This window comes from Rhodnius prolixus, unplaced genomic scaffold (assembly GCF_049639745.1).
Source record: "Rhodnius prolixus isolate KJV_2025 unplaced genomic scaffold, Rpr scaffold_4, whole genome shotgun sequence".
Classification (NCBI taxonomy): Eukaryota; Metazoa; Arthropoda; class Insecta; order Hemiptera; family Reduviidae; genus Rhodnius; species Rhodnius prolixus.
The window spans coordinates 47,254,369-47,268,122 of NW_027411614.1; the positions used below are offsets into that span (position 1 = coordinate 47,254,369).

General features: G+C 35.6%; 1 protein-coding gene across 6 annotated transcripts in view; it reads right to left on the bottom strand.

Moving 5' to 3' along the window:
• Positions 1 to 13,754, bottom strand: part of CadN (neural cadherin) — a 1,042,724-nt gene that overhangs the window by 397,432 nt on the left and 631,538 nt on the right. The gene's annotated exons all lie outside the window — the stretch shown is intronic.

Genomic DNA, 13,754 nt, shown 5'->3' on the forward strand with positions numbered 1-13,754 from the left:
TAGCTACAAGGAACAATACCTATATGGGTATCAAGCGAAGAGTTATGCTGGTAGAAGTCGTGCGAATATTAAGTGAAAAAAAATTAAAGTAATGCCTATTTGTTTCAGGCGGGCTTTACGTCAAACTACCACAAATAGTATCGTGGACGGAGGAGCTATAAGTTCCTACCAGGTCGACACAAGGCTGGTTTGGGACTGTCTGAGTGCCCTGAAGGAAATTAGTGACCAAAATAAGGTCTTTCTGGTTTGGATACCTGGTCATTCAGGACATAAGGGAAACGAAGCGGCAGATTTATTGGGCCGGCAAGGCTCTGCGGGACATTTCGTTGGTCCGGAGCCCTGTTTTGAGGTTCCGAAGTGTGTTAAGAAAGCGACCATTAACTTATGGGTGCACAATAGGTCTCAGGAGTGTTGGCTTGCCACCACTGGTAAGAGACAGGCGAAGGAGTTTATTAAAGGCTATTCGCCGAGGTTGACTGCAGAATTAAACCGCCAAGGCCGTGGGACTATAAGGATAATTGTAGGCTTATTAACTGGCCACTGCAGGCTCAGGAAACACATGCATCGCATGAGCTTGGCAGATGATAGCCTCTGTAGGTTCTGTCAGGAAGAGGAGGAAACGGCACTTTACGTGTTAAGTCAGTGTGAGGGGCTCGTATGGCTAAGGATGTTACTTCTCGGGGAGGAAAAACCAAGACCTGTGAGCTTTACCCATGGGTCGCACTCCAGCATTAAGAGTCTGATTAAAAGGACAGGTCTGCAGGGGGAGCTTTAGAGTAAAGGGAGCCACAATATATCCACAAAGTGGTCGCAGTGGCGTAGGCCTTGAGGCCGCCCTAGACTAATCTAATCTAATCGTGGTCGGAGACGACTAGCAAACATACTTTACTGTAAATTTCTCATATTAAACATTAAATAAAAATCCAAGGCCTAGACCGGAACTATAGATAACCTGGGGACCTACATCTTATGGCTTCTAACCGCTCGATTATTGTGGCACAGAGTAAAGATCATTGATGGCAGCAGATCCATGGTTGGAATTAAAGTCACATGGAAAGTTTATGACGAGTCTTGGACACAAATCTGTGCCAAACTTCCATCATCTGTAAGGCACATTCTTCTCCTCTATGCTTCATCAACACCACTTTCTGTTTACACTTGTGCAAAAGCTGTTGTTGTTTGTGGTTGTATAAAGCTGCTTTTGTTTTCTGGAAGTAGACCTGATTTCTGGCTCTGAATTGGGCTAGCTTTTATGTTCTCTTATAGGTTCTGGAAGTGTGTCCAGGCGGCAAGCGTATTGCACAATATTAATTATTGGCAGCAACAACTAGGAGCACAGAGAAAGAGAGAGCTAACAGCGCCGAACTACAAAATGTTGTAAAATGTACAAACTTTTGTTTACAAACTCGCTTACTCCTTTACATACTGAAAATGTAAAGGTTTAACAGGGTAAAGTAGTTGAAAACAGAGCCTACCTAACCCCTCAGGAGAGCATTTTCCTCGTGTGTTTGTCTTTCATCGACAGTCAAGTGTTCTCTCTTGAGGAAAACAATTTTCTAGGCGTGTCCTGGAAAATATTAACTGCTGCTATTTTGTCAAATGTTAAAGTAGAAAACAAAGTCTTCTTTTTCAGGCACGCTTTTATTTTAGTTTCAGTCACTACTGATTTGTGACCTGGACGGAGGCGGATGTCAAACATCTCTTTCTATTATAAATTTCCACATTAACCATTAAATAAAGTACAAGAGCTAAACCGGGAATCAAACCTAGAACTAACAATACATCTTAGCTTTGCATTTCTTATCTCTGACCCCGTTCGGCGAACGAGGAGTCCCTCTTTGACTAGTAATAATAATAATAATAATAATAATAATAATAATAATAATAATAATAATAATAATAATAATAATAATAAATGCCTATTTTTTCAGGCGGGCTTTACGTCCAACTACCAAATTATGTGTCGTGGACGGAGGCGACTAGCAAACATACTTTACTTTAAATTTCTTTTATTAACCATTAAATACAATCCAAAGGGCTAGTCTAGTACCGCAATACATCTTAGCTTTGCGAGTATAGCCTATAATCGCCTAACAAACATACTTTACTTTAAATTTCTTTTATTAACCATTAAATACAATCCAAAGGGCTAGTCTAGTACCGCAATACATCTTAGCTTTGCGAGTATAGCCTATAATCGCCTAACAAACATACTTTACTGTAAATTTCTCATATTAAACACATTAAATACAATCCAAGACCTAAGACCGGGGGAATCGAACCCACTAAACCAACAATACATCTTAGCTTTGCGGGTCTAGCATCTACCGGTAATTTTTATACACTGTAATTTCATAAGAAATGAAAAGTGATCGAAAACCGTATCGCCCCACAATTTCTTTCCGAATGCAAGTTACGTTGACTGCACATATGAATTGCACTGCCGCTTGTTGAAATATGTTACCGTACTAGAAATAAGAAATTCTATTCAATTCAGAGATAGCAGAGTAAACAACTTCGGTAGCCAGTATTAGCGAAGATGGCTTTTGACAACTTTTTCAGGATAACAAGCCGGAAGATGAATGTGACAGAAGGACAAGTTAGTAGCTGGAAGGTCCAAGCTTTTCCAACGGAATATACCAGCGTAGTGGTGAACGGAAAAGGGAAGGATTTGATGCTGCTTTCTGTTAGACAAAGAGGATCTTCACCTTCAGCGCTAAATGATGGAACGACGAAGAAATAGAGAGAGAGAGAGAGAGAGACCAAACACATCGGAGTCACCATCAATCTTTTAAACTTCAAATTCATCTCCTCCTGGTACAAACGGACTGGAAATCATCTTGGGTCATCATCGCACTCCAAGATTCAGCAAAACCATACTCTCATATTTAACCTCAATCAACAATCGCTTTTACCAATACATTTCATCGGTAACAATCATAGAATCTTAATTGATTATTTCAGTTAGCCGGTTAGCGTAATTGAGCCTGTTAATTGAATGCTCTTCCTTATTCCCACTCTTCCTCAGTATGGGGCAATTAATTGCATTTAACCTGAAGAACTCGTTATTGGGATGTAATCTTTTGGGACAGTTTCAAACAACTGAGAACTGCTCTTAATGTAAAAATTTTGAGATTTGAAAAGTATTTTTTGGTGCCATGATATCACAGCTTCTGGTGGCAGGTTACCTTTCATCTGTGAGATAAAGAAACTAACTTTGAGGAATTCAGGAACATTAACCAAAACAAGAGTGTCTTTGGAAGAGTTTGGGCCTAAGATACACCATAAAAGAAAGGAGATGTGACCACTCCAGTTGATCCTAGGCATCTCTCCATGGATACTTCAGTCCAACATGAACTACAATTAACTGATTCCCAACAATCACGTACTATATACAGGTGCGTACCCCCACAGCCAAACTTCAACACCTCATTTTCACACTTACACACTCCAGTATTTTATTTCCAGAAGAAAAACTACTGGAATTCTAATGAGAGCCGAATCAGATCCATGGGTCTGGCTGTACAACCATTCCATTAATATGGGTTCGTTAGCACTCCTGTAAGACATGTGACTAACAACCCTATTGTTCGTTTCAATATTTTTCTCTAGGATAGTAATGTACTCCAAAAAAAATTGAGATCTAAGTAGAGTTTAATTTATCGATAATGCGAAGATAGATTTTGTTTTTGAAAATTATTTGTACCCAAAATTTAATTAGTTCTAAGTAGGTGGACTTATACAAATATACAACTTTATTATAACTTACAAATTAATTTAAAGTTAACAAATAGAATTAACTCAACTCTCTATTGTCCTGGATAAAATAAATTAAATGTTCCCTCTTGAGCATTACAGCTCGAATAAGTATCGATACAAAATCTTAGAATCAATCACCAACAAGAGAAGTTTAACCAATAAAGTTTTAGATTCTTCCTATAAAAGTTAATCACAAAGTTGATTATCAGGAAATCTTGGATCATCATTTTCAAGGATCTTGACCATCGCTCTGGGGCCATCATCCCAAGGGAGCAAAACAGTCATTTCAGTCTGAAACCCTTCTCAAAATCAAAAACTTTCTTTGCTTGGATAGTTAATTGATTTCCATCCATATTTCACCTTTATAGTTTGCTAGTCACAGGTAAATAGTTTATAGTCTTTTAACAAAAAAAGAAATACTCACGACTATGTACTGGTAAGCTTGCCATATATTTTCTTACCTGAAACAAAAGAAAAGTAATTATTTTTAAAAGGTAATTTCCAAATAAAATCAATCATTCACACAGACAAAGTAATGGTCAAAAAAAGAAGTCCAACTTATTATTTGTAATCAATATAAGTACAATATTAATTAAACGTGGTGCTAAACCTTGCACCAAAAAAAAACAAAATAAAACGCTACATTCAGGCACACCAGAAGGTTTTGTGAACACATGTATCTAACCAGAATTAACGAACCCGAATTACGTACGCGTAATGGGTACCAAGTTTCATAAATCTATTTAAAAATAATAATAACCACAGTTCACTGAAAAAAGCGCCTTAAATTATTAAAAATAAAAAATATAAATTAAAAATATTAATTAGTAATAATAATAATAATAATAATAATAATAATAATAATAATAATAATAATGATAATAATAATTAGATGCTAGACCCGCAAAGCTAAGATGTATTGCGGTACTAGTCTAGCCCTTGGATTGTATTTAATGGTTAATAAAAGAAATTTACAGTAAAGTATGTTTGGCGGTTATAGGCTAGACCCGCAAAGCTAAGATGTATTGTGGTACTAGTCTAAGCCTTGGATTGTATTTAATGGTTAATAAAAGAAATTTACAGTAAAGTATGTTTGTTAGTCGCCTCCGTCCATGACACCTAATTGGTAGTTGGACGTAAAGACGGCCTGAAAAAATAAGCAATTACTTTACTTTTAAGATGTAATATAAATAAAATGTAAGTCACTCCACCTACACTGTACAAAACTGTATTCTTCTAGATGTAAATTAAAATAAAATAATACTACTCAGTTCAATTTTTAATTAACTTTCCCCTCCAAATATATAATTATATTTACTAGTGGAAAATGAGGCCAACTGAGCTATTTGAATTACAGTTAAGAGTAATAAATTAAATTCATTCTCACAATTATGTAAATTATACGATATAAATTTTATTTGGAATGTAATAATAAGGAACAAAAATGGACGAACAGTAGGCGTGGCTAAATTATATCAAAATGTGCTGAAAGAAAGAGTACATTAGGCGCAATGTGGGCCGACACTAAAAGATAATGGGTTCCTCTTATCTCACTTTAACTTCCTAAATTAATTATTACGCCAGTATATAACTTAATTAAATTAAATAAGTTACAAATATTTCATTATTATAACTAAATTAAAGCAATGGTATTCATATTATGGAAAACGTGCTCATTTTTTGTCGTTAATTATTTTTAACGATGATTCTACATAAATTTTAGAGGATTTGCAAACAGCCTGCCGTTCTTCTGAATGTTTAGGCTTCAGGGCATTCTCACACTAGCATCTCTGAGGCTTACTTGGACAAAAATTTCCTTTAAAAAAAAGCCTGGTTCCCTTTGTTTTTTGTGGGAGCCATCCTCAGAAAATCTGATTTGTGAGGTGGCCCCAGGAAATGATTTATATCGCTCTACAAGCGGGACTTCCTGGGAACCCAGGGTAGTTGCTACTATCTCCAGTTAAAGAAGATAACCCTCTTTTAAGGAGTCAGAATATTTGTTTCATCACCTGGGGGATGCTGCACAGTTTATTCACCTGGCATCAGCGGGGGTAGCAGCAGTGCACAGAATACCTCGCCGTAGGAGAGAAAGAGGAAGAAGAGAAAAGATGTCTTTTGGAAGTGTGAAGGACAGACGACCAGCCCTGCTCTACGGGATCTCCCAAGCAGTTTCTATGCTACTAAAAAACCCATTGACCAAGAATGAAAGTCGCCAAAATCTAGAAGCTAGTTAGTCAGTTGTCTAAAGATGGACCACAGCTTCAGCCCAATAGTTAAGAAAGAAATAAGCACCCCAAAATGGTAAACGTTACATTGTAAAAATAAAGTAAAGTAATCGCCTATTTTTTTTTCAGACGGGGCTTAACGTCCATCTACCAATTAGAATGTAAAAATCTATCATGGCTTTTACTAATAAAATACATAATATGATTGGGTAACACAAAATTCAATGGAAAAAACTTCCCTTCATATGTAACCAATCAAACATTATGAGGAGATTGGTCAAATCTGCATATATGTAAGTATTCTGCAGAACATCAAACCTGGACCAATCACATAATGGATTAGCTTAAGGTAGATTACAAAAAATGATTTTTGCATGCTGCGTGTCAAGCACCATAGACTGGGAATGATTTCTATCCGTTCCCTGTCTTGCAGAATATACGTACCCCCAACGAGGCTGTTCCCATCAAACTAATGGACCCAAACATTAATACTTGATTTATAAAGTACCATTAGTGAAATCTGAGGAGAACCAAAGAAAGAAAAGGGCCTTTTTCACTTATTTTCTCGATTTTTCTTATTCTTCTCCGCATCTCCTTTACTTTTATTTTTTCATTTATCTTCATCGCCTTTGGAATTCGCAAATTTATCCTCTTTTATTTTGAGTCTTCTTCTCTTTTTTATTTTAATCTTTTTTTCTCAACAATTGATTTCACTTTAAAAGATTGTTCTTCATTTATTCAAGAAGAAGACGCATGACATCATTCACATTTTTTTTTGTTTTTGGTGTCTCTAAGTCCGTTTATTTTTTGTATTATTATTATTTAATAAAAGATTTGACACCTCAAACGCCTTTACGACGGTTACTGCTCTATTTTGAATCTTCAGGTTTGAAACATTAAGGTTGAAAGGTCATAAGAACTTTGGTACCAGATCTGGTATCTTTTGTAAGAAAGTACCAGTTAAGGTGGCTTGGACATGTCGAAAGAATGTGCCACAAAATAGGATTCCAAGGAGACTTATGGAGGGAAAGCCAGGAGGAAGCCGTAGCAGAGGGAGAGACCTCATATGAGATGGTTGGATGGTGTGGAGGAAGTGGGTATTAGAAGATGGCGGAGGTACGCCTATGACAAAGCCGAATGTCAAAAAAAATAGCAGAGGAGGCCCAGCTCCTTGCAGAGCCGTAGCGCCATGGGGTAGGTACGAACTTTGGTCCACAGGGCGTCTACTATTTTTAGATGCATACTTGCACCAAAATCAGAAAGAAACTCAAGAAAAAGTGCTACTCATTCAACCGTTCTACTTCTCTGGCTAACCAAGAGTAATTGGGCATTGCTTACAGCTCAAGGAAGCCCATGGAACAATATCTTCTTCTTAGTGCAACAACCTCAGCACCGAAGAGTTCCAACCTAAAGATTACACTACCCCAAAGTTTCCATTACCTGAAGACATCTTCGATCTTCATCACCCAAGGGCTTCTGCATAGAAAATATGCTAGATGTTGCTTTGTTTAAAGAATTATTGAGAGCTTACGGACGTGATTCACTAAGTTTTATTTTTCATTCTTCTTAAATCAGTTCAACGTTCCAAGTTATGTCTCAACAACCGGAAACAGACTTAAAAGGCATCATTAAAACCAGAGTGATTTTTGTTAGAGTTTCGTTAAACATGTAGACAAAATATGATTCATTTGAATAATCCAAACAAGCGGAAACAATGGATTTCGTAGGGCCTACTGGATCTATCCATCCTCCAAAAAGAAGAAAGATTCAAAAGAAACTTGATCTATTGCACGCATATAGAAAAGCTTTCATTTATCTGGAGCAGGTTCACCAACCTCCTAGGTTGGTCAATGGAAAAAGAGTAACGTCCTCCAAAAAAAAGAAAGATTAGAAAGATACTTGATTTTTTGCACGCATATAGAAGAGCTTTCATCTATTTAGAACGGGTTCACCAACCTCATCATCTTTTTGAACGAGACCACGAAATTGCCTCTCACTAACGGGAAATCAAATTATGAAATAGTGGCAAATAATGGCCCACTATTCGCGCAGTCAGTTTAATAGTTAAGAAAACTAAAATTGTTTAAAGTGAAAAATGAAAATTATAAAGAACTTTAGTGTTTTAAAGAACAGTTTAGCACTTCCAGATGATTTCATGCAATCGAATTAATTCAAGAATATTTCAAACTATCGATACGTACTGTTACGCAACTTTCTAAACAATTGATCATAGCTAGCAAACTAATGTTATCTCAGTAAATAAATTATACAAACAGAATATTAAACAGCAGTAAACTGTTAATATTTACTTTATTCCTAATAGTTTATTGTAATTTTGTTAGTTCATCAGATCTGTTTATTAAATCATCAAATAACTTCTATCCAGTGTACAATATAACAGCCAGACAAACATACTGTCTATTAACAAAAACTTACAGTTTAAAATGTTAAGTATAAGGGTTGACGAAACGCCTTTGTGTACCTTTTAGCGTTTAATCAACCCTTATACTTAACTTTTAAAACTGTAAGTTTTTGTTAAGGAGATTTACAGAGTAATTAGTAATAATAATTTTAGAGGGGGCCTTACATAAAGGGGGCTAACTCCTCTCCCATTCGATGTACAGCGTCGGGACCCCCAAAAGGCACATCTACATAAAATTCCGAATCGAATGACACCTCATTCATGAAAATAGGTTCACGCGTTTAGGCGCTACGTTGTTTACAAAAAAGGTAACAAGAACGAAGAACAAGAAGAACAAGAACATTTTTTGAAAAAGCCGTTTTTGCTCATTTTTGGCAACTTTTTTCTCGAAACATATTAGATCTGGGTTGTTGCAAAAAAATTACAGCTATAAAGGATGGTTTGCCCTTTATTTTAAAGAAAATTTGGGAATTTTATCTTTTGTAGAAAAAGAGAAAAAAATTGTCAAAGTTGGGTGTTTTTCAACGTTACGCTTTTTCGTGCAGTTTTTGACGATCAACCCTTATACAACTGTCCTACCGGACAGTTTTAATCTAAATTAACTTCTACTTTTAACAGTAATTTTTAAAATAATATCTTGAATTAATATTGTTCAATTTACAGAATATACATCAATATGCAGTATTTGCAATAAGTATGCAATCTGCAGTTTTCAGCGATGGGACTAAATCTCTTTTATTATAAAGTTCTTCCTAAGAACCTACTAAGGCAGGGGTCGGCAACCCGCGGCTCTTTTATCCAAATTTTGTGGCTCTTCAGCCTGCCCAAAATAAATTTTATATTTCAATTTTATTGAAACAAATGAAAATCTCATTTATTAAAGTAAAGATATTTTTTCCAAAATAATTTTAAATGTGATAGGTTTGAAATTGAATAGAATTATATTAAAATACAGTTCGTAATATATAGGACTGCCGCCATTTTCATTCAAACACAAGTTTAGTTATTATTTATTTGTTTATTTACTTTGCAATATGTGAAAATAAATATATAAAACATTTAAATGTTATTGAATATCATAAAATAATAATTTGTGAATACAAATGATCTACAGAGTTGTTTACACTATCATCCTTGCGGCTCTTGGTAAGATTTATTAAAATTATTTAAGGAGAAAATGGCTCTCTACTTAGAATAGGTGCCGACCCCTATACTAAGGGCCTATCCAAAAAATTTAAGTCCAAATCAAGTTAATAACGAAAACGTTATGCATACGCTCTTAAGTGAAAATGAAAGAGCTAGGACGAAGGAGTGCATTTTGGAAAACCAAAATCTGTTTCGGTCTTATTAGGAGACTGTCCAAAGCGGTGAAAGCTCATTACACTAAAATCGATATACCTAAGTAAGAAAATATTGGAACGAATTGAGGAACTTTAAAAAGCAATACCAATAACAGTAAAAGCTCTGCCTTCAAGAATGCAGATACATCCTCCGCTCGTCGAGATTTATTCTCCTCACTTCCTCTGCCCAACGAAGGAAAAATCATTTAAATTGATAATCGACATTTCCACTCTTCGCTTCTTCTTCTTCTTTGTTTTTCTTTCTTTTCACTGAACTTTAATCTACATTTCTTTCCATCACTGCATTATCATACACTCTACTACTAAATCAATGCAAAGTCAGCGAAAAGCTCTTGCATTTTTAAAAATGCACTACCTGAATTGATGAATTAGTAACTAGCAATTGTCTAAATGCATTTATCTATCTTTCCATCATCTTTGTTAAAGAGTGAAGTGAAAAGAAGAGAACTTAGAAGGTCTTTCAATTTAAAATAATCAAGTTCTTTTGTTCATTAGATTTGTTCTTGCTCCTGCAAGTTAAGTATTGCTGAAGAATTCAATTTTATCCTTTTTTTCCTAAGCTTTAAAGCTTAGTAAAGTAAAGTAATCGCCTATTTTTTCAGGCGGGGCTTAACGTCCAACTACCAATTAGGTGTCGTGGACGGAGGCGACTAGCCTATTTTACTACTTTTCACATTAAAGGGCTATTCTTCAAAAATCTTCAGTTTCGTGTTTGGGCTGGAGTCAAAGAAGAAACCTCACTTGACTTTCACTTACTGCAAAATCTCGATTTACACAGCATCCAATTAGCACGATGAGAAAAAAAAATGAAGAGAGATTTCCTACCGGAACATAAAAAGTAGTAAAAAAATTAACAGTAAGTATTAGAGTTCCCTGTAAAGACTGTGCCCGGAAGTGAAAAAAATGGTTTTCTAGCAAATGCTATATGCTTGTAGTATGAGAAGATCCTTGGGCATGTTGAGGTCACAGGAGAACATGTCCTAAAATTGGCTGTAGAGGGGAAGATTAAGGCTACCTTTCAACGGAATGGTACAAATAAGCTTCTTTGGCTCCATCAGCTCTCAGTGATCCAATAAAAAAAGTAAACATCAACCTAACGGGGAGAAGGAATTCAAACCTCATTCTTGGACCCGGCTCTTGCATTGCTCTCCTAAAGCGGATCTAAAAGACCAATAATAGAAAAATTGATCTTTAAATAAATAAATAAATAATTAGAAATATTTCAATTTACTTATAATGTAATTTAAATTAATCTTACGATTAATCCACTCGGCCTGATAAATAAAATTAATTGTTTATTAGGAAGCCATAAATTTATGCTAATCTATTAAATAAATGATAAATTCTGGAAAATTATGAACCATCATAATGAGGAAATATCCAGCAATCAGATTCTGTTCCGGTAGCATTAACGGATTCAATCAGGCACATTGAAACGTGTGGAAATTAGTGCGGATTCTTCTATTGCTGCTTGCTGGCTATATACGAGTATGTGTTTCGCGTACTAAATTCTCTGCCGTTTATTTCATACATTATGCATAAATCTAAAACTGCCCCTGATGATTTAATAAATGTTATTATTAATCTAGAAACAGTGGCTGAATATACTGAATTTTGATTGAATCCAGACTAACATAATATCGTACTTTACAGGCTTATAGTTGAATTTTTATTAAAATTACAACCATATTGAATTGAACCTATCACGGGTGGCTTTTTCTTTATTGCAGTTTAACCCAATTATAACCACAGATTTAAAGTGAAAACCTTTTTTGACGTGAATACGTCTTTAAATTTGCTATCATATGGAGGCAATCCAAAAAAACTTAATGATAACAAAATCGGGGGATACAGTTTGGCATTATAGTTTCGAATCTATCGTCTACATCCAAAATTAAATTAGACCACTGGATAGCTAAAGGATCAAAGAATTCATTACGATAAGCGAAGACTGTGACGCATCGCGCGCTGTGGAGGGGGAAGCGTCGCTATTTTGAGATCATTTTGCTGCGTATCGAGATTTGCAATTAGTATAACTTTTGACTCGGAGAAGCTATGATGTCCGTTTAAGTTTTAATCGTCAGCTGTCGTCACAATCTATCGATTGTATATAAAACATTAGTGTAAATTAGTAACAGTGAATATAATAAGGTGTTAGAATAAAAAAATATTATCAAAAATATATAATGTCGGCCTATACGCGTCGAAAAGCCAAAACCAAATACAGAGATCGTAGGATAAGATAACCCGAATAATCTACCGTGGAAGATCTAGTGTGAAAACAAGTGGACATAAGAAATGCTGGAAGAAAATAGGCGGCCCACCTTTACTACTGTGGAAAATTGTCAAATAAACGGATTTATTTATTTTTTCTATATTTTCTAAAGTAAGAGAAGCGTATCGATTATAGTTATTGTTGAAACAACCTGAATTCATGTCATCGATATCATATTTTGTACATCCCTAATTAAGTGATACTAATGAAGCCTTTGATTCTTCAGCTGTCGTCACAATCTATTGATTGTATATAAAACATTAGTGTAAAATAGTGATAGTGAATATAATAAGGTGTTAGAATAAAAAAATATTATCAAAAATATATAATGTCGGCCTATACGCGTCGAAAGGCCAAAAAACCAAATACAGAGATCGTATACGGTTGGAAAGGGCTCCTCAAGAACAATCGAATGGTAATAATAAAACATCATGTGACCGAGTCAAGCTGTGAACGGGAACGTAAAAGAATGAATGCGGCCGAGCGGATCAACGACGACGGTGTCAGTACATCTGCAGCTGGGGCAGTTGAAATTATGCATGTGGATGATGAAATCGCTTCTACATCGACAACGGACTGTATCGCACCACTGTTGGGTTCTAAATTGCGACTCAATGGGTTTAATTTCATCAACGTCGATAAATAATGACAAATTTGATTTCATCCTAAATACATAAATAAAAATATTTTATATAAAAAAAAAAATATAACCCGTTACGTACGAGTTTCACTCCCCCCTATTCTCCAGACTTGGCTCCCTCGGACTACTATTTGTTCCCCAATATGAAGAAATGGCTGGCGGGAAAAAGATTTTATTCAAACGAGGAGGTGATTGCAGAAACGAATGGCTATTTTTCAGACTTGGACAAATCCTATTATTCGGAAGGGATCAACAAACTAGAGCAGCGTTGGACGAAGTGTATAAGCCTAAAAGGAGACTATGTTGAAAAATAAAAAAGGTTTACCCCAAAAAATTAAGTAGTTTTTATTTTTGCACGGACTTTTCAAACGACCCTCGTAAACGTATTCACGTACAACAGACGGCCGTGTCCGTGACACAGCTACAGCTTTGGGGGGGGGGTAGAGGGGATCAGATGTAGAATTTGGGGAGCCGCGGGTAATGAATCAAGGCTCAATAAATTTTCTTTTCTGGTTTAATGTTATTAAGCTGAAAAGCAATAGAATAAAACAGGCTTTTCTTTTATTTATTTTTCCAAAAACATCGATATATTCGCAAGTATGACTTACAACAAACTTGAAATTTGCGTGTACTTGATTGAAATGTCACATCAATTTTTTGCAGCAAGGTTACGTCAGATTTTTTACAGAAACCATCCTTGGTTAATCAGCTCTTGGTATTTTGAACGGAACTGGCGTTGTTGTTGCGGTGGGCAAAGTATGCACACTAAGTCTACGCTTTCTCAATTTCCGGTCTTTCAGCATCAACTTCTTGGACAGCTGTTCAATTATATGCTTCACTTTGCTGTTTTCCACATTCATTTTTTCTGCAATCTCATTCATTGTTTTCAACCTTTCCTCCATTTTCAGTTCTTCTTCTTTCGCCGCTGCTCTATTACTAGCTGTTACGTCACTAATCTCTGTGTTCATACTTACCATGTTTCGCCGACTGATGATGTCATCATCACCTTTCTCCCTTGGCTTTGGATTGTTCACAATATTTAATCCACATAACAACAATTTATCACTAATCC